This window comes from Mirounga leonina, unplaced genomic scaffold (assembly GCF_011800145.1).
Source record: "Mirounga leonina isolate KUSES-001 unplaced genomic scaffold, KU_Mleo_1.0 Mir_82, whole genome shotgun sequence".
Lineage (NCBI taxonomy): Eukaryota > Metazoa > Chordata > Mammalia > Carnivora > Phocidae > Mirounga > Mirounga leonina.
In genome coordinates, this window is record NW_023270825.1 from 34382752 (window position 1) to 34404625 (window position 21874).

A 21874-nucleotide genomic window follows, 5' to 3' on the forward strand; every position below is an offset into this window, starting at 1 on the left:
ATACTCAACTGCCTAGTAAAATATTACGAATTTATCATTTTCATTTATATAAAAAATAAAAGTTTAGCTTCCTCAATAATGATATATTTCAAAATAAATGAAAATAACATAGTACGTATGTTATGTAAGAAGGTTCCTTTTTTAACTTGGTTTACCACCTAACATTTTTTATTCCACTGGTCTACATATTCAAAAGAATTTAAATCTGGAACAGATCCTAGAGATAATTTTGTTCAGTGTTTTCTAAACTTTAGTCATTTATGTACAAACTTTATAATTTTTACCATATCTATGCACTATCTGTACTGTTTAATGTTTTAAAAATTCATTTTAAAACTTGCATGAATTTATTTTAAAGATGGCAACTAAATAACTTCATTGAAAACAAAACCATATTATTAAATTCTATACAGATACTATTCCCTGTGAAGGGTTCTGAGCCCAAGCCAGATTTCTATTTTAAAAGATTATCAGCGATGTTAAAGGGGTATAACTGCTTTTTCCCTTACATCTCCTAGGAGTTTAAAACCAAATGAGAAACAGAGAAGAATAAAATTGCAATCAAAGTATCAGCTTGATTACTATAAGGATAAACTACAGAATGTGGTTCTTTATTTTGGATTTTTGGCCTTATGGGTTTCCTAATAGTTCCCACCCAGCCCTAAGCAGAGTTTGTCAACCATGGCCTACTACACAGGGGAGGAGGAGGAGCATGCCTTCTGAGAGGGGGCTGTACCATGAGAGAAGCCAGAAAGGGCTGTGCCTCACACGTTTGGTTCCTCCTCCTAAACTCACCAGTTGTATACTACTTTCCTTCCAAGTGGAAGGGAAATGGTACACAGAAAGAAGCAAAAAAGCACTTCAGTACTTTCCCCTTGAAGGAATGGAATTCATTTCTCTTCTATAGAAACTCTTGAGGACTGTGATTCAACAGTGTTACACAATTCACAGTGCTCACCTTAGCACATACCCTCCCCAATGTCCATCACCCAGATACCCCATCCCTCCCACCCCCCACCACGTATTGAATGGAGCACTGGGTGTTAAACACAAACAATGAATCATGGAACACTACATCAAAAACTAATGATGTACTGTATGGTGACTAACATAACATAAGAAAATAAAATTAAAAAAAAAAAAACTCTTGAGGAATAGAGGATTCCCAGTACCTATTCCTACCCATCTCTACCCCCAAACAATTATCCAGTGTTAAAGAACTATTAAAGATATCTTGATATCAAATTGAGAATTTGCCTGACATAATTAGAAAGACTGAAAAAGAAGTAACTTTCTCAACTATGCGATTCAATGTTTATTTTAATCTTTTATCAGGAAATTGTCTGAAATTGTCTCATATGCCACTTAAATTAATCTCTAGTAATCTGTGGTAGGTTCAGAGTTTGGGAAACACAGATTTACTTAAACTCCCTCATTTTACAGAGGAAATAAACTAGAGAGGTTAAGTAAATTTCTCAAAGGTAATAAGGCTAATAAAGGGCCAGGATTAGACTCTAGTGTTTACTGCATTACTTATATTACATTTTGCTTTCTGGAACCTATATATTTCAAGCATTTAAGTATGTCCCCTTTTGATCAATCAAGAGTGCCCTGCCATTCTATTAAGACTTTAGTGTTGAAAAAAAAAAAAAAGTACCACTGCATCAACCTTCCAGCAAGAGAATGTTTTATATGTGTAAGTCACACAAAAGTCAGCACTATGCATTTGGAAAGAATCAGAGCAAACTAGCCTAGGTATTACACAATTGACTGCCTACTTCAACTTGAACTGATATGGTCATTATTAATTATTTCAGACTCATTTTCAAGACTACCTCTTCCTGTTGCTAATTCTGTTTCGTAAGGTCATTCTCTTTGCTAAAGGCAGGGAGGACTCAATAGGCTTGTTAGTATACTTATAGCCCTCTGCCAGTAGCATAGTTAGCTCTTTGACAGGGAGGATCTCCACAGCTGCAGGCAAGTATCTCTAGAGAAGCCCTTTTCCCTGCTGCTCAATTCATAGCAACCCCATTTTTTAAAGCATTATTCTGTTATCATTCCATGTGCCATAAGACGGAGACACTAGCCCAGGAATTAGTCAATTAGAATTATTAATCATTAGTAGATTCAACAGAAAGGTCTTAACATCTATCATGAATGAATAGGTTCTGCTATAATGAAAAATGTTTCAAGGGCGGAAAAGATTTGGGGTCCCAGTCCATGAGATTTCTTCTGCATTTACTATCTTCTTTCTTCAGTTGTCACTCAGTGACTGTATCACTCTGACTTGTGAGAGAAACAGAACTTAAGAGGAGAAAATCTCCTGAAGACAGAATTCATATAGCCAGAATGGTCAAAATAAAGAGGTCTGGAATAGGGTTGCCAGTTGGGAAAAATCTCCAATAAAGCATCACTATCTGCAACTTAAATTTCACTTGGGAGGAGGAGGGAATGACAAGCAACACTTTGGTAATTCTGAACCAAAAAAGCTATCTGCTTTCTGGTCTCAAGACTCCTAAGGAGATTTCCTTCAATATCCACATTATGTCCAGACTTCCCTCAAATAGGTACAGATGTGTAGAATGAGATTTTAATTCCCTAAGGGTTTCCTTGAATGGTTAGAGCTGGTAAATGCCATCATATCCAAGAGCCTTTCCAAAGAGTGTGCCCACTGCTGAGACTCACGGCCCTACATGAGGCTGGACCAAGGGAGAGACATCAAACAAATATGGTAAAGCAAATGCCTATTCACCCAGCATCGTGACTATAGTGCATAGTGATTACAAGCATGGGCTTTGGAATGACAAAAACTCATGTTCAAATACTCTATCACGTAACAGTTGCGTGACTTTGGGTAAGTTATATTTAACTTCACCCCAGTTTCTTCATCTGGAAAATGGCATTGATAACAGCACCTTTTCATCTGTAAAATGGGATTAATTATAGTATCTTATTCATCAAGTTATTTTAAGGATGAGATATTACATGGAGAAAGCTAAGCACAATGCCTGACACATAGTAATTCTCAAAAAAATGTTAGTTCTTTACCCTGGGATCAATTCTGCTGAACAATTCTTAAGAAGCTAGCTAGAGTTTGGTCAAGGAAGAGATTATGTGCCAAAACATCATATTCTTTGAAAAATAATCAAAGTTCCCAATTTCAGTGAGCCAAAGATATACTCCCAAAGGAGTATAGAAGATACACACCCCAAGTAAATCTTATTCATACTGTTTACCATAGGCAATAGAATAATGGGCAGCTTTTATCTTTTCAAAATAATCAACAAATGTTCAAACTGAAGGGTAGTGACTCTGGCTATCCTATCATCACTAAATTGATTTGACCAAAATTCTGTTCTACACTGAAAGCATAGAATGACATAGTTTAGACAACTAGTAATATGTATTACAGCAAAGAATCTGTATGCTTAAATTAGATCTACAAAGACTTTCTGGACTTCTGGGATTTACATGCTTTAACACTGTGTGGCCAAATATGACTGCTTAAATTCTTACTAAACTCTCTGAGACTTGGTATGGGAGGTACAAGTAAAAGGAGATCAAGACTGAAAGCCAACTAGCCGTGGTGAGACCTCTAGAGGCACTGGGGGATCTTTCTTGATTTTTACTTGGACACAGTAAGATGGGACATAAAAAAAAAAGTCACATAAATGTGTGAGGTCTATTCTTCAGGATTTTTAACAATGATGACATTAATATTTATATCTTCATTTAATGACTGAGCTCTGTTCTCATTTAAAATATGGAGGAAAGATACACTATTAAAAGTGAACAGCTGGGCTACTTTCCTTTTGTTTTTCAACCACTGCGGCTGATAGAGATTTCTTCTTGAACTTGAATGAGCAACTGTCGCCTGCCATAAGAATTCCATCACTGCTCTACTTAAGCAACAACTCAAAAGACTGTTATTACTGCCAGTTTAAAGCCTTCAACCAATTGAGTAAAAGTTCTAAATTCAATCATATGAAACAAAGTGCAGTGTTAGCAACATTCTTAAGAATTAGCATATCACACTGTGGGAATGATTGTACAGCATTCTTATGAGGTATTTTCTGCTTTCACTAGTACAGAAATGCCTTGCAAAAGCAACCAGACTCATGGTTCACCGACCTCAGTGTTATTCTGACAGACTGGATATGGGACTAAAAGAACGGCTAATGGAAAATATGTAATATCTCAGTGAGTTACGTAGTTCAGGATAAGGTAGGCAGGACAGTGTCAAAAGAAAAAAGACCGAAGAGATTTTTTGCTTCATGCCACTGAACAGAAGCCTCCCTGCAGTCATTCTGCATGTTTCTGAAACAAATTTAGTCATTTAACTTTTATATACATATATGTTACTTTGCCAAGATTCCAGACAGTCCATAGACAGCTTGCTCATAAATGGGACAGTGTCAACAGTTTCTCTGATGACTCACATTGCATAGGCCCTATAACTCCATGTAGAGATTTGGAAGAGTGTTCTGGTTTTTGTTTTTTGTTTTTTTTTAAATAATTTAGTACTTTTTCCTAACTTAGAAACTCCTTCTAATCCAAGGGATCCCAAAGAATTTTAGAATAGCTTTTCTCATGGGGAAAAAACAAGAAAATAGAGGAATGAAAAGCAGCAGAAAGAAAGATAAGGCTTAATTTCTTGATATCAAATTATTAAAGAGCCAAACCCAAACTCTCTTTCCCCCATTCTCATTACAAAAAAAAAAAAAACAAAAAAACACAATTCCACTTTCGTATTCCTCTTACTCCTTCACCACAAGTCACTCTCCTTGAAAGAAGAAGGAAGGAGGAAGGACCTTTTATCGCCTGAGGGTTCCTGAAAGAGACGACTGCATCTGCTGGTGGCCACCCAGATCTCACAGGACAGAGCTGTCAGTTGGCATGCTGTGCTCCCTTTTGCTTTGGGGGAATTTGACAGCAGCCTTTGTGATTAGCACTTGGCTGGAGTTAAGAATATAAAGTTTCATGTTGGACTTACAGTTCCTTGTGATTCTTCTGCTAAATTATCATTCAGATGTTAAATCAGGAAGGCCGAATTTGAGTTTCCTGATGATAGGGTATAGAATTATAGAATTATAACTCGAAATTCTGGCTACCCCATGAGAGAAGAAAATGAAAATATAGTCATGTTGGAAGAAGAAAATCCTAACAGTTAAGACTTTTGTGAGCTATGAGGAGAGAAGACAACCAAATCGAGTGTAGTATCACCATGCTAAAGAACTCCACAAATTGCTGACCAAACAAACATCTTGCCTACTAAACTAGGGATTGGGGTAGCAAATCTCCCTTGGTTTTTTGTTTTGTTTTGTTTTGTTTTGTTTCAGGGGTACAGGTCTGTGATTCTCTCCCTCGTTGTGTATGCCAACCCAACCCATAAAGTACCAGCAGCTCCAAAAGTTGCCCTGCCACCATTTCCACCTTTAGCGTGCTGCCATCTCAGACTACAGAACCTGTCTTCTCTCCCAGCTGCCTCGGCTTCCAATGCGGAAGAAGAGATGGGGGACGGGGCACAGCGTTGTGTGTCACACCGCAGCTCCTGCTGTCACTGCAGCCACCAGTCTGGTCCAGGTCAGCTGACCCTCCCCTTCTCTCCTTTTCTGGGTTGTGTTACGTCTCTAGAGTGAAGAGAGCTAACACTTTACAATCTATAGCTTCTGGTGGCATAGCTGAGGTAAATACTGTAAAGACATTACTCAAGGAGTGGCTATATTTTACTCTTTTTGGTTTAATTGGGGGAAGAGCAGGGGATATCCATACAGGAAGAGAAAGAACTCTGATGCAAAAGGCATGAAACCTTAACTAACAGAGCATGGAAAGGGGAGGAAGGAGGAAGATAAAAGACAAATAGGGCAAGGAGATGTCTGAGATGGAGAGAAGTAGTCTTTTGCTTGTTACTGCTTACAAAAGACAATACTTTGTACAGATTTGATACTTCACGCTATGGTTCCTATGACATTAATCATTTATACTTAAATCAGGGACAGCACCACCACAACCCTCTTGAGAACCTGGACCAGAATTTGCCAAGGAATACTTCTGTCACTCCCCTCCCACGGTTAGCTATGGTTTCTCATCATCTGCAACATATTTTTCAACCTGCAGAGAGTTATCTATCAATAGGCCCCAAAGTCTTACCTGTAAAATCTCTAAATCAGGAGCTACTATTTTATCATAATCATATCTTTATTCCAAATCATAAAGATTTTGGCAGGGATGAGGGTCCTGAGTCTGTTCTTTTCATATACTTTACTCCTCTTCAATGACCCATGCATGCTATAAGACATTTCTAAAATAGCCCCTGCATCCATCGCCTCCCTGCTCAGCTCCCTGTCAGCAACTTTAATTAAAGGCTGACATTTATTGAGCACCAACTACATGCCAGGTAATACACTAAATCTTTTCCATACATTATCCCAATTAATCCACGAAGTCTTTATGAGGTGACTATTCTCTTATCCCCATTTTACAGATGAATTTAAGTAACTTGTTCAAGGTCACCCAGCTAGGAGTCAGAAACAGGAGTTGAACCCAGACATCGTTCTGACTCCAGAATTTGAAGTTTTATACCACCTTACTCCATTACCTTAAAGTTTCACAGAAAGCAGAATGACTCTACAAAGAATGTTGAATCACAGACCTGTACCTCTGAAACAAATAATACATTATACGTTAAAAAAAAAAAAAAGAAGAAGAAGAAGATAGCAGGAAGGGGAGAATGAAGGGGGGGAAATCGGAGGGGGAGACAAACCATGAGAGACTATGGACTCTGAGAAACAAACTGAGGGTTCCAGAGGGGAGAGGGGTGGGGGGATGGGTTAGCCTGGTGATGAGTATTAAAGAGGGCACGTACTGCATGGAGCACTGGGTGTTATACACAAACAATGAATCATGGAACACTACATCAAAAACTAATGATGTAATGTATGGCGATTAACATAACATAAAAAAAAATGACTCTACATAGAATTTTTTAAAACGGAGGGAGGGGTGGGGCTCCAGGTACGAGTAAGGTAACACCAATGGGTAAGGTCCACATCTCTCTCTACAGCAGGCACTAGATCAAGGAATTTAATATTAAGTAAAGAACATAAACTTCAAACACTGATCACATATACATACAAAGCAATTAGATTGTGGCTAAACAAAACAACTTAATTCACTGTCATTTTGGGTTCATACTGAGATCCCTGAAGAAACAAAAATAATGGCTAAAGACAGATTATCTCAAATTTAAATAATTTGTATGAAACAATTAGGGTGCTGCTGAATCAACTTGAAGCTCATGGTTAAGAGTTAATAATACCTTCATAGGGGCGCCTGGGTGGCTCAGTTGGTTAAGCGACTGCCTTCGGCTCAGGTCATGATCCTGGAGTCCTGGGATCGAGTCCTGCATCGGGCTCCCTGCTCGGCAGGGAGTCTGCTTCTCCCTCTGACCCTCCTCCCTCTCATGCTGTCTCTCATTCTCTCTCTCTCAAATAAATAAATAAAATCTTTAAAAAAAAATAATAATACCTTCATAATTTGATTGTAAAGAGAATATAAATTAGCCAACCTATGACAGTCTTATTTCCTAATAATTATATAATAGCCCTTCCATGAAAGAGAAACAGCCTACTTCAGAACGAAGAATCTAAAAAGCAAAGTTATCATAAAGAGATTTATTAAACATGTAAACCACTCTCATCTACATACTTATTTTCAACTATTAAACATTAAAGCAAAAATATTTTGCAGTCTAAAATATGTCTGTTTTTAAAAAATATTTCCACCTTTAATTTCTTAAATGGTATATTAATAGATAGGTAAAAATGAACAAATTTCAATTTGCTCCTGAAGACCTTATAAATTGAAGTTTCTACTCCTGATGATATTATCCAAAATTCGGGATATAATAACAGATGCTATCCAAAATGAATCACAAAATAAATACAAATATTTTATATTTTCCAAAACAAATTTCAGCCTTATTATAATAATGAACTTTATTCATGTCAGTGGAATTTCTAAAAGATGAAAAAGATCAGAGAAAGGGCTTTAAGAGGTGATACAAAGTAATTTTTAAGTCAATTCAATAGATCATTTAGTTGAACATAAATGAAAGGGGACAATCATAACTGTGTTTATATACTAATAAATTCATTCAGTTAAACTACTACATCTCAAGAACAAAGAGAAATAATATTTAGAGGGATGGAGATCTTCCAAATGACAACAGGATGATTCTTGTCTATCCTAAAAGAGGAGAACTGAGAGTTGTATGTTCCAAGCATATACAATTATGGAAGATTTAAACAAGGTGTTCAAGAATGTGTTCACCAAGCGGGAGGGGAAGAATGAAGCAGGGGAAATCGGAGGGGTAGACGAACCATGAGAGACGATGGACTCTGAAAAACAAACAGGGTTCTAGAGGGGAGGGGGGTGGGAGGATGGGTTAGCCTGGTGGTGGGTATTGAGGAGGGCACATTCTGCACGGAGCACTGGGTGTTATGCACAAACAATGAATCATGGAACACTTCATCTAAAACTAATGATGTAATGTATGGGGATTAACATAAGAATAAAAAAAAAAAAAAAAAGAATGTGTTCACCAAATCTTAGAATTAGGGATCTTTCATTGGTGTTTGAAAGAAGCAGTTTAAGAATAAATAAAATAAAGTCTAATTTTACACAAAAGGTAGAATTCTTACAGAACTCACTATCTCAAGAGACGATAACTTAAGCCAGAAATGATATTTGAGGTAAAATATGAATGTTCATACCATGACACCATGGATGACAACTATATTTCCTATAAAATGTCATTGAGAACTACTGTAAGTCAGAGTACTTAACTGGATTAATCAGTGTTATGACCCCCAAATGCCCTTCTTGGGCTTCAATGCACAGGAAATTACATATATCAGATAATAAGACTATGTTACATTTTGGCTCTAAAGGATGCTTTTTCTTTGTGTACCAAGAAACCATTATTTCTTTTCCTTGCAGTATGGAGATAAGAGGTAGATATACCATAAAAACAGAAAAGGATAAGACGAAGAATAGAATATTACTTCTGCCTGATGATGGCTTGCTTGGTTAGAGTAGAATATAAAATTCACAATATAAAGGATATTGGAGTTCTGAAGCTAGTACATCATAGTTGTTTTGTTAGAACAAATCTTGTACATGACTATTTCTTCTCACCAATATCAAGCAACCAAAAAATACTTATTGAGAACTGTTTTAGCCAAGGATCACTGGTTGCAAAGAATAGAAACCTAGTCAAATTAGCTCAAATAAAAAGGAAATTACCAAAAGAATACAAGGGAATTTGCCAAGAAAAAAAGCAGGAAGTACAACTGTATGTCAGGAGGTGGGAAACTTGCAATTCATACCATGTCTTTGTGGCCACAGGGTCTGTTTGGGTCAGCAACACCCTCCTTTTTGCCACCTGATTCCACTCTTGCTCAGGGCCCATCTTGTAGACATCAGCCTCAGTCTATAGAATTTAACAACTTAGTCTTTCACCCTCAGATAAGCTAGAGTCTCTGTCTTGTAATAATAATATTTACTGGGTACTGTACATAACGCTTATAAACATTATGCATGTCACTTAGATACAGTTGACTGATGATACTGTCCTGTTCAACTATATCTTTACTGATTTTCTGACTGCTAGTTCTGTCACTTTCTGATAGAGTAGTGTTGAAGTCTCCAACTATACTCTCTATACTTATCCTTGTAATTCTGTTAGTTTTTACCTCATGTATTTTTATGCTCTGTTGTTAGGTTCATGCATATTAAGGATAGTTACGGCTTCTTGGCAAATTGATCTTCTATCATAATATAATGCCTCTCTTTATTGCTAATAATTTTCCTTGCTCTGAAATCTGCTTTGTCTGAAATTCATAGAGCTACTCCAGATCTCTTTTGATTAGTGTTAGCATGATGTATTTTTCTCATCCCTTTACTTTTAATCTACCTGTGTTTTCATATTTAAAGTGGGTTTCTTGTAAATACCATGTAGTTGTCTTGCTTTTTTTCATCCACTCTAACAGTCCCTGTCTACTAATTAGTATATTTTAGACCACTTACATGTAAAGTGAGTATTGATATAGTTGGATGAAAGTAAACCATATTTGTCACTGTTTTCTATTCGTTGGCCTTGTTCTTTTTTTATCTTCCTCTATTCTTCTGCCTTCTCTGGTTTTAATTATCACTGTATATCCCATTTTCTGTCTTAGCATAGAAATTACAACTTTTTTTTTAAGTGGTTGCCTGAGAGTTTGTAATACACATTTACAAATAATACAAGTCTACTTTCAAGTAACACTATATCACTTCATGGGAACTGCAAGCACCTTATAAAAGAATAATCCCAAGTCCTCCCTCCCATCCCTTATAGCACTGTTGTCATTTATTTCACTTATCCATAAGATATGATCACCAAATATTTTGTTGCTATTATTACTTTGAACAAACTGTTATCTGTTAGATTAAGAATAAGAAAAAGACAAGATTTTATTTTCCTTTTATTTATTCCTTTTCTAAGACTCATATATAGTGTTTCTAACCTATATCATTTTCATTCTCTCTGAAGCTGGCAACACATTCCCCCAATTTTTGTTTGTCTGAGAAAGTCTACTGCTTCTTCACTTTTGAAGGATAATTTTACTGAATACAGAATTCTAAGTAGATGGCTGTATTTTTTCAAAACTTTTGAAGTATTTCACTCTACCCTCTTCCTGCTTACATGGCTTCCGAAGAGAAGGTTGATGTGATTCTTATCCTATTTCCTCTAGTGGTAAGATCCCCACCCCCATCTACCTGACTTCTTTCAAGATTTTGTCTTTGATTTTCTGCAGTTTGATTATAATATTCCTAAATACAGATTTTTTAAAAGTATTTATCCTGCTTGGTGCTGTCTGATCTTTATATATCTGCGGTTTGGTGCCTGTCATTAATTTTGGAAAATTCTCAGGCATTATTACTTCAGATATTTCTTCTGTTTCTCTCTTTTTCCTCTGGTATTCCCATTATATGTATATTCACCTTTTGTAACTGTCTTGTAGTTTTTGGATATTATGTTTCATCCTTTTCACTCCTTTTTCTCTTCCCAGTCAGTTTTTTAAGTTTATATTGCCATATTGTCACAGTCACTGATTCTTTCCTTGGTCATGTCCAGTCTACTGATGAGCCCATCAAAGACATTCTTCATTTCTGTTACAATGTTTTTGATTTCTAACATTTACTTTTCATTCTTTCTTAGAGTTTCCATCTCTTTGCTTACATTACTTGTCTTGCATATTTATCCAACAACAGAAGAATGTATATTCTCAAGCTCACAGGGAATATTCACCAAAATAAACCATATTCTGGGCCAAAAAACATACCTTAACAAATTTAAAAGAACAGACATCATACAAAGTATGCTCTTTGACCACGAAGGAATTAAATGAAAAAATATTAACAAGAAAATAGCTAGAAAATCCCAAAATATTTGGAGATTAAACAACGCACTTAAAAATAACACAAGAATTAAAGAAATCTTAAGAAACTGAAAAACTTTTGAATTAAATGAGAATTTAAAAAACATTTGTGGGATACAGCAAGAGTAGTAGTTAGAGGGAACAGTATAGAACTGTATGCACATATTGAAAAAAGAAAAAGATAACACCAATATTCTAACTTAGGAAAATAGGGGGGGAAAAAGAGCAAATTAAATCCAAAATAAGCAGAAAAAGGTCAATAAAATGGAAAGCAGGAAAAAATAGAGAAAAATCAACAAAACCAAAAGTTGGTTCTTTGAAAAGATTAATAAAATAGATAAGCCCCTAGTCAGGCTAACCAAGAAAAGAGAAGACACAAATTATTAATATCAGAAATGAAAGAGGTACCATCACAGCTGATGCCATGGACATTGAAAGGATAAATGAGCATTATGGACAAACCTATGCCCACAAATTTGATAACTTAGATGAAATGGACTAAGTCCTTGAAACACAATCTACCAAAATTCACACAAGGAGAAATAGATCATCTGGTTAGGTTTATATTAATCAAAGGAACTGAATAAATAATTAATAACTTTCCAAAACAAAAAGCACCACACCCAAATAGTTTCACTAATGAATTCTACCAAATACTTAAGGGGAAAATGACATCAATTCTCTATGATCTGTTCCAGAAAATAGAAGCAGAGGGAGCACTTCCTAACTTATTCTATGAGGCCATTACACTAATTCCAAAACTATATAAAGACATTACAAGAAAGGAAACAGACTAATATTTTTCATTAATATAAATGCAAAACCCTCAAGAAAACATTAGCAAATCAAAACTAATAATGTATAAAAAGAATTATATACCATGACCAGGTAGGATCTATTCTAGGTTATTCAAGGCTGGTTCAACATTTAAAAATCAATTAATGTAATCCCTCACATCAACAGGCTAAAGAGGAAAAATCCTATAATATCAATAGATACAGAAAAATTTAAATCCAAAATCCATTCATAACAGAAACTCTCAGGAGGGTGAATTTCCTCAATTTCATAAAGATCATCTAGAAAACCCTACAGCTAATGGCATATATAATTGTAAGAAACCTGGTATCTTTTCCCTAAGATTAGGAACAAGGCAAAGATGTCCCCTCTCACCACTTCCATGCAACATTGTACTGGAAGTCCTGGCTAATTCATTAAGACAAGAGAAGGAAATAAAAGGTATACAGATTGGAAAAAAAAAAGACATAAAATATCATTATCTTTGTTCCCAGATGACACGGTCATCTGTGTAGAAAATCCCACGGAATTGACATAAGAACTGATGGAACTAATAAGTAATTACATCGAAGTTGCAGGAAACAAGGCTAATATATAAAAGTCAATGACTTTCCTATATACCACCAATGAGCAACTGGAATTTAAAATTAAAAACATACAGATTTAAATTTGAAAAAAAATTAAAAACATACAATCACTTATATTAGAACCAAAAAAGAAAGAGCGAGAAAGATGTTTAAATCAAAATATGTATGAGATATCTATACGATAATATGTATAAAAACCTGTAAAACTCTGAATAAATCAAAGAAGATGTAAATAAATGGAGAGATAGTTCAAATTCATAGACAGGAAGACCCAACATTGTTAAGATGTCAATTTTTCACAACTTGATCTATAGATTCAATACAATCTCAATGAAAATCCCAGCAAATAACTTCATGAATATCAACAAAATGATTCTAAAGTTTATATGGGGAGGTAAAAGACTAATAGCCATTACCATATTGAAGAAAAAGGACACATTCAGAGGACTGAAACTACCTGACTTCTAGACTTACTGAAAAGCAGCAGTAATCAAGACTGTGATATTGGTGAAAGAATAGACAAATAGATCAATGGAACAGGACAGAAAGTCCAGAAACAAACACACACAAATATAGTCAACTGATCTTTGACAAAGAAGCAAAGTCAGTCCAATAGAGAAAGAAGAAGCATCTTTTAACAAATGGTGCTAGAACAACTGCATGTCCACATGCAAAAGAGAGAGAAGAGAGAAAAGAGAGAGAGAGAAAAATAAAAGAAAAAAGAAAAAAAGAATTTAGACACTGACCTTATATCTTCCACAAAAATTACCTCAACATGGACCACAGACCTAAATGTAAAACTCAAAAACTATTTTAGAAAATAAATACAGGAGAAAATATAGGTGGCCTTGGGTTGGCACTTAGTTTTTACATACAGCACCAAAAGCACAATCCATAAAAGAAAAATTGAAAAGTTGTACTTCATTAAAATGGAAAAATTCTGCTCTGTGAAAGACATTGTTAAAAGAATTAAATGAAAAGCCACAGAAGGGAGAAAATATCTATTAACAGACTTAATCCAAAATATACAAAGAGCTCCTAAAACTCAACAAGAAGACAAACAACTCTATCAAAAAATGGGCAAAAGATGTGAACAGACATCTCACCAAAGAAGACTTACAGGTGGAGAATAAGCACATGAAATGATGCGCAACATTATAGATGATTAGCAATTGTAAATTAAAATAGGATACCACTACATGCCTATTAGAATGGCTAAAATCTAACAGTGACAACACCAAATGCAGGAGAGGATGTGGAGCAACAAAAACTTTCATTCACTGCTGGTGAGAATGCAAAATTGCGATAGCTACTGTTAAAGACCGGATGTTTGTGTCCTCCCCAAATTCACGTGTTGAAGTCTTAACCCCCAATGTGATGGTATTAGGAGGTAGGGGCCTTTGGGAGGTAATTAGGCTTAGATGAGGCCATGAGGGTGGGGCCCCCAAGATGGGATTAATGCCCGTATAAAAAGAGGAAGAGTTACCAGAGTTTCTTCACTCTTATCATGTGAGAATACAGCAAGAAGGTAGCTCCCTGCAAGCCAGGAAGAGGGCTCTCAGCAAGAACCAATTTTTTTTTTTTTAAAGATTTTATTTATTTATTTGAGAGAGAGAGAATGAGAGAGAACACATGAGAAGGGGGAGGGTCAGAGGGAGAAGCAGACTCCCCGCCGAGCAGGGAGCCCGATGCGGGACTCGATCCAGGGACTCCAGGATCATGACCTGAGCCGAAGGCAGTCGCTTAACCAACTGAGCCACCCAGGCGCCCAGCAAGAACCAATTTGCTGGCACTCTGAATTTGGATTTCCCAGCCTCCAGAACTATGAAAAATAATGTCTGTTGTTTAAGCCACCCAGTCTGTGGTATTTTGTTACAGCAGCTCAAGCAGACTAAGACAGCCCTTTTGAAGATAGCTTTTGCAGTTTCTTATAAAGCTAAACATAGTCTGACCATATAACGAAGCAAGCACTCTCTTAAGTATTTACCCAAATAATTTGAAAACTTATGCCCATACAAAAACCTACACGAGTGTTTATACCAGCTTTATTCATTATTTAGATGCCCCAAATTGGAAGCAACCAAGATGTCCCTCAATAGGTGAATACAAAAACTGTAGTGCATCCATACAATTCAATATTGTTCAGAAAGAAATGAGCTGTCAAGCTATAAAAAGATACACAGGAACTTTTTAAAAAAGCCGTCAGTCAGAAAAGACTTCCTAATGTATGATTCCAACTATATTATATGATAAATCTAGAGAAGGTGAAATTACAGAGACAGAAAAAAATCATACTTGCCAGAGGTTGGAGGAAGGGAATGGGGGTGAATTGGTGGAGCACAGGAGTTTTTTAGGCCAGTGAAAGTACTGTGTATGATTATGTAATGGTGGATACATAACATTATGCATTTGGCAAAACCCACAGAACTATACAACACAAAGACTGAACACTAAACTGTGAACTTCAAAAATAATGTATCAATACTGGTTCATTGACTGTATTAAGTGGACCACACCAAGGTAAATGTTAACAATAGGGAAACAGGGCCATGGAGGGGGACAGAAGGAATAAGGAAAAAAAAAAAAAAGGAGGGAGTATATAGGAACTTTGTACTTTCTAACAAATTCTTCTGTAAACATATAATTGCTATAAGAAACAAAGTCTATTAATTTAAAAAAAACATGCATTCAAAGAAGACTAAAAGAATATACATACATAACTTATGTATTTTTATTTTCTTTGTTACATTTTCTATACTTTCTGGGTTTTTCAACAATGGGTGTTCATTGCTTTATATTTTAAAAATTTATTTTAAAATATGCCAAATGGAATGAATAAATTCGCCATTAAAACAGAACAACAATCTGATCCAGATGAAATTAAATCCAAAAAAATTCTGATCTCTGACACTGTTGTCCAGTTAACATAATCTCTAAACCTTCTTTTTCTTTTCATGTATTAATTAAAAATCATGCTATCTCCCCTTAGAGTTGTTTTCTGGGGAGACAAAATGAGGAAAGCTCTTTAAAAATAATAATTAAAAAAAGGATATCAAAGAAAGTGCTAAAAATGATTAATTATAGGAAAAGATAAGGTGTTTTCTTTGATTGAAGAGGGAGGCAGTCCTGGAATGATTTCAATGAAACCTCTAACCAACTAACAAAGGCTAAATTTATCACAAATTAGAAATACAAAGAGAGCATTCTATTTAATCAAAGGCTTTCTCAGTCTAACTGTAAGGCTATATGGAGGAACAGCTTAAATTCAATAAAGTATGAGTCATGGTTTAACTGAAACCTCTGCCCTGGGAAGAAACTTGTTCTACTGAATGTATTTAATTTCTACTTCAGTGCAGATGTTTTCAAGTTCACAAATGTAGGAATTTTCTGGTCAATATTGATCTGAAGACTATAATTTGAGATAAATGGAAATTCAGTGCTTCCAAAGTCCTCTTTCTTTTATGGCAAACAACTACATAAAATTTGTCCATACATATAGTTTCTTACTCTTTCCTAATTAATGGAATTTTAAGGCTTACAAGAAATCAAAGCAATATATAATCAAGCCCCTTTCCCTATTTATTGTCTCCAGACTGTTGTTAACAAAACAAAAACAAAACAACTCTTAAAATTAACAACATTAATCCTTTACTGAAATGGCTTTGGTGTAATCATATCTCATATCCATTAACAGGCCTCAACCATTCACTTAAGCCCATCTAAGTAGCTTGATCTGGTTCCATTATAATAATGTATGGTTTCTTTATTCTAGCATGACACAGCACAGAGATTTATTTCACACTGAACTTTTCTGAATTAAAAAAAAAAAAAAGAGGATTCAAGAACAGGTGTCTCAGGCTAGATTGGGGACTGCATAACTGAGCCTTGTGTTAGGGGATGATAAGAATACATTTAAAATTTTAATTGAAGAATGCCAGGCACCAGAGGCAAATAGCATGCAATTTTTTTAAATGCTAAAAACAGCCAGCTGCCAAAAAGGGCATGCTAGCTGATGGTTACAGCTGTTCACCATCATGCAACAAAAACACAAAAGCTTTCTATTTCTTGAGGTATGTCTTATCCGCATCATGGACTCTGGCCTCTACATATCATTTCTGTACCCTGGTGTTAAGTTACCCCAGCATGGCATAAAACTATTCAAAATGAAGGAAAAATGACTTTCTGACTATACTGTTTTAAATGATCTACTATTTATATCTCATTTAGTTAATTTAGGAGAGAGGTGACTGCATCATTCTTACTGTTTTATGTAACGGCCACTGAGAGAAAGTAAATTCTTCCATGGAGTACTGCTAGGAAAAAATGTGTCCAAATCTCTTTTTTGAATTGGGAAACTGGTAGATTGCAAAAATGTGTGGTCTCACATTCCAATGACGAAAGAGATTATAAAATGTCAAGCAAGGGAAAAAAAGTCTGAGCTTTTACCTTTTCCTTATTTCTGGTAGTCACTAACATAAACATAAAGAGGAAGGACAGGAGAAAACACAATGGCCTTTTTAAAAATCCACAGATTGAACAGTCTTTTTCTGTAAATATTTCTTATCTTCGGTCCCTGATACAAAATAGCATTTTATTAAACTAAACTGATTAAACATAAAACTGGATAACAACATACTATATTTTACTAAAAAAGCAATAGCTTTAAAATGCTAGTTTGCCCTTGAAAACAAACAATTCATTCCATCAACATACAGTTATGGAACCATTTCTTTCCCTGCTCTGTTTATATTTAGGGGCTAGATAGAGAGTTCAGACTATTTTTTAGCCAGAATGCAAAGACTTCATTCAAACCTTCTCCAAATGATTCTTTTTCCTCTCTTTTACTTTAATCTTCTCAGCATACTCTAAAGACCCAGGCAATTCATTTCAATGGGACAGAACTGCAAAAATGGTCTTTAAGAAGAGGTTTGGCAAATTCAATAATTTGCTGAAGAGTTTTCTTATACATCTGTGGCCACTCCTGTTTTTACTCAATTACATAGATAATTCCACTACTAGAATAGAGAGGAATATGTATAAATAAGTAGTGAAGGGCATGCTAACAGTTGTTATAGTAAAACATGTATCAGTCTTTTGTTAAACAACTAAATATGCCATCAAATATACATTTTTATATAAAATTAATGCCAAACAAAATATCTGCACCAACAATAGGATACAGAAACCAAAACTGCTACTTATCACTAATATATATTTCTTTTCAGGCTAAGCAAAATGTTCAAAAAAGAGATTTCATTTAATCAAATGAGAAACATTTAAATTACATATCCACAACAGACTAGGGAACAGTGACTTGTCCATATATACATTAATTAGTTCAATAATTACATATTAATATTAATGATATTCAGAAAAAGTAGCTTGAAGTAGTGTCAGATTTTTTTAAATGTCATGAATATGGACATAACATTTATTACTCATATAATGGATGGCAGTCTATACAAACTACAAAATTAAAGATCTTTATGTCTCCCCCTGACTTTATTTTTTGTGTTTGGAATATTGTTCAATTGGCATGGAGTAATTTATCCTTTTCTCTCTTTTTGAGAAAAATCCCTCTGTATCCAACCATTTGATTAATTATTTAACTGTCACATTATAAATTATGCTAGCAGAAAATGCATCTCCTGATATAGTATAATACTTTCTTGTGTGCTTAATTTAGAAAGCACACAAATCTTTCAGAGTAACATTCATTGTTTACATCCTTGCCATGGTTTAAACAAAGGTCTGAGTAATAATAATAATGTCAATCCTGTCATTTCCTCAATTTAAAAAATTTCCTAAGAAGCAATTCTGTATTAACTTGACTGCTTTTGCTGATATTCTTCAAAAGCATAGCTGCATTAATTTACTGTTTTTCAAAAATGGTTGTTAATGTTATAAAATTACATGTTGAATTCCTATATATAAGAAACCTATCACAAAAATTGCAATTATTGTGAATGTAAACACTGGTTTTCAGTTTTGCCTATTCAATGACTGTTAAGAATGAATACAAAATGCAAGGTTTATTTAACTAAAGCACTATCATTTTCATACTTTTACAGCTGAGAAAATACTTGTACCTAAGTATCCTGTATCAGATTTGTTCTGGTGTCCCTTGAGAAATGCAATGTAAGTGCTATCAGGTCGATTTTTTAGTCACATTCTCCTAAAGGATAAACTGAGCAGACGGTTTAATGCTCTCTTCCACATAATTCAGCAAAGGACAGGCAAAAGGAAAAATAATGCCCAGGAGTTCTGATACTTTGGCATTATTCTAAGTAAGGTATGACAGGCACATAAGCATTTTTATCATCATCTGAAAAGCAATCCAGTCTGCAGAATTCTGTATCTAAGATTTCTGGTCACTTTACAACTTTTTAAAAACCAGTTCAAAAGCTACTTCCTTCTCATTTTTCTGGCTAGAATGACAATACTTCCCAATTCTGTAGGGCCTTGTTTATATCTTTATAACATCGTGAACTATTTTTTGTCTCATGAGATCGATTTTTTAAATGTTTGTGTTAATCTACTATTTAATTGGGAGCTTCTTGAGAACAGGGACTCTGTCTTAATCATCTATAATGTGACTGGCAAACTGAGGATTTCTTATTACTTCTAGGAAATTACTCATCTACATAAAATACGGCAATGATAGTACCTACCATATAGGTTAATTGTGAATATTAAATGAAATAACATATGTAAAGTTTGAAGCACTGTTACATAGTAAGATTCACTCAATGTTAGCTATCACTATATATAGTATTACTTTCATAGTGCCTAAACTGAAAAGTATTCAATAAATGTTTACTGAGCCGAAGACATCCAAAGAGACAGACATACACATACAGAGCTGAGACTTTGTACAGGAAAATGTCATCGTTAGTCCATAAAGTACATTTAAACTTAGCTATTTTTTAACTTAGTATTTTTCAGTGTTAAGTATTTTCTTAGTTATTTTCAGTTTTACTGTTTTACTGAACATATTTTTATGTTTTACTAAAAATATTAGGAATAAAAATTTTAAAATACTTAATATTAGGATTACTTTCACTAATACAAATATGTGAAGGTGAAATTCTATCACAATAAAATTTGTAAGACACCAAGAGGGTTAAATTCTATTGGAATTTTGTTATAAGCAACAATAAGGCCATATTTTTTAAGCATTTTTCAAATACCTCCATGCCTTAGTAAAATAAAAAATCACGTTCTTTAACAAAAAAACAAACTAACCTTTTTCCACACCTGTTGCCTCACTTACCCCTCATCAGAAACCTGTGAATCACATAGATTAGGCTACATTTCCTTTATTTGGTAGATTTGGAAAAGGAGCCTAAAATTTTTAGGGATCATTTTGCTTAGAGGCAATTTAATTAAAAAACAACAAACAGTGCTCGCTTCGGCAGCACATATACTAAAATTGGAACGATACAGAGAAGGTTAGCATGGCCCCTGCGCAAGGATGACACGCAAATTCGTGAGGCGTTCCATATTTTTATTGTGCAAGAATGTTGAATCACAGATCTGTACCTCTGAAACAAATAAATAATACATTATATGTTAAAAAAAAAAAGAAGAAGATAGTAGGAAGGGAAAAATGAAGGGGGGGATCGGAGGGGGAGATGAACTATGAGAGACAATGGACTCTGAGAAACAAACTGAGGGTTCTAGGGGGGAGGGGGGTGGGGGGATGGGTTAGCCTGGTGATGGGTATTAAAGAGGGCACGTTCTGCATGGAGCACTGGGTGTTATGCACAAACAATGAATCATGGAACACTACATCAAAAACTAATGATGTAATGTATGGTGATTAACATAACATAATAACAAAAAAAACAAAACATAACTAACAACGGAGTAACAAGTACTGCCCAGTATTATTGGGCAAAAAAGGATACAAAATAAATCAGACAAGCTTCTCAAAGAAAAACAAACTATTTAAATATAGTATAAGTGAGAACATGGGGTCAATTGGAGAGAAATATCACAAAAGAAATGATACTAAAAGATAAATAGGATTTCATGTGATGAAATGTAGGAAAGACATTCTAGAAAGAAATAACATGTTCCCAGCATAGAAATAAAAGTGTACATAACTTTCAAGAAATGAATCAGTAGCTGGACTGGTGAGATCAGGAGTACTGCACACATTCTGAGAAGTGGCTTATTTCCTATATGCTAAGTAAGGTGTTTAAACACACTTCTCTAGACACTGAGCAGCCATGGAAGATTTTAAGAAACAAAATCATATTTGATTTTGGAAATATCATTCTGATGGCAGTGTGGAGAATGGATTAAAAGGAGATAGCTTCTGAAAGCAAGAGGGACAGTTAGGAGACTACTGAAGTAGTTGTCCCACAGAGAGATTAGGCATATGTAGACAAGATAAAGATATGTACAGTCTACTATGACCTAGCAATTTACTACACTTCTAGGCATATGTACAGCTTTCCAATCAACATGCTACAAAAAATTTGATGGCAGGTAAAAATTTAAGGTATAAGGACAGACATAAATGAAGCAGTTGAACAGAATGGAGACCAGAAATAGGCCCATATATTGTCCACTGCTTGTTGACAAAAGCACCAAGGCAATTCAACAGGGACAGGCAAACTTTTCAGCAGATAAAGCTGGACTGACTGGATAAACCTATGGAAAACAATGAACTTCAACCCAGGTTTATCTCATACTGTACACAAAAAACAATATCAGTGAGATCACAGACATAAATATAAAAGGCAAACCAATAAGGCTTTTAGAAGAAAACATAAAATAATGTCTTTATGATCTTAGGATAGGCAAAGATTTCTTAGGACATAAAAAGCACTAACTTCTATAGTACTAGAACAAAAACTTGATGAACTGGACTTCAACAAAAAATTTTTGATCTTCAAAACACACTGTTAAGAAAATGAAAAGCCACAGACTGAGAGAAAATACTTACAAATCATGTTTATAATAAAAACTTGTATCCAGAAACACACACACACACACACT

At 34.9% G+C, this 21874-nt stretch overlaps 1 protein-coding gene and 1 non-coding gene across 6 annotated transcripts in view; one reads left to right on the forward strand and one right to left on the reverse strand.

The window, feature by feature from the left end:
* The window catches only part of FUT8 (fucosyltransferase 8), a 316354-nt gene that overhangs the window by 29212 nt on the left and 265268 nt on the right, over positions 1-21874 (reverse strand). The window lies entirely within an intron of this gene.
* On the forward strand, positions 20268-20374 carry LOC118002780. The gene has a single exon (XR_004677155.1). It is a non-coding gene; the product is annotated as a U6 spliceosomal RNA (small nuclear RNA).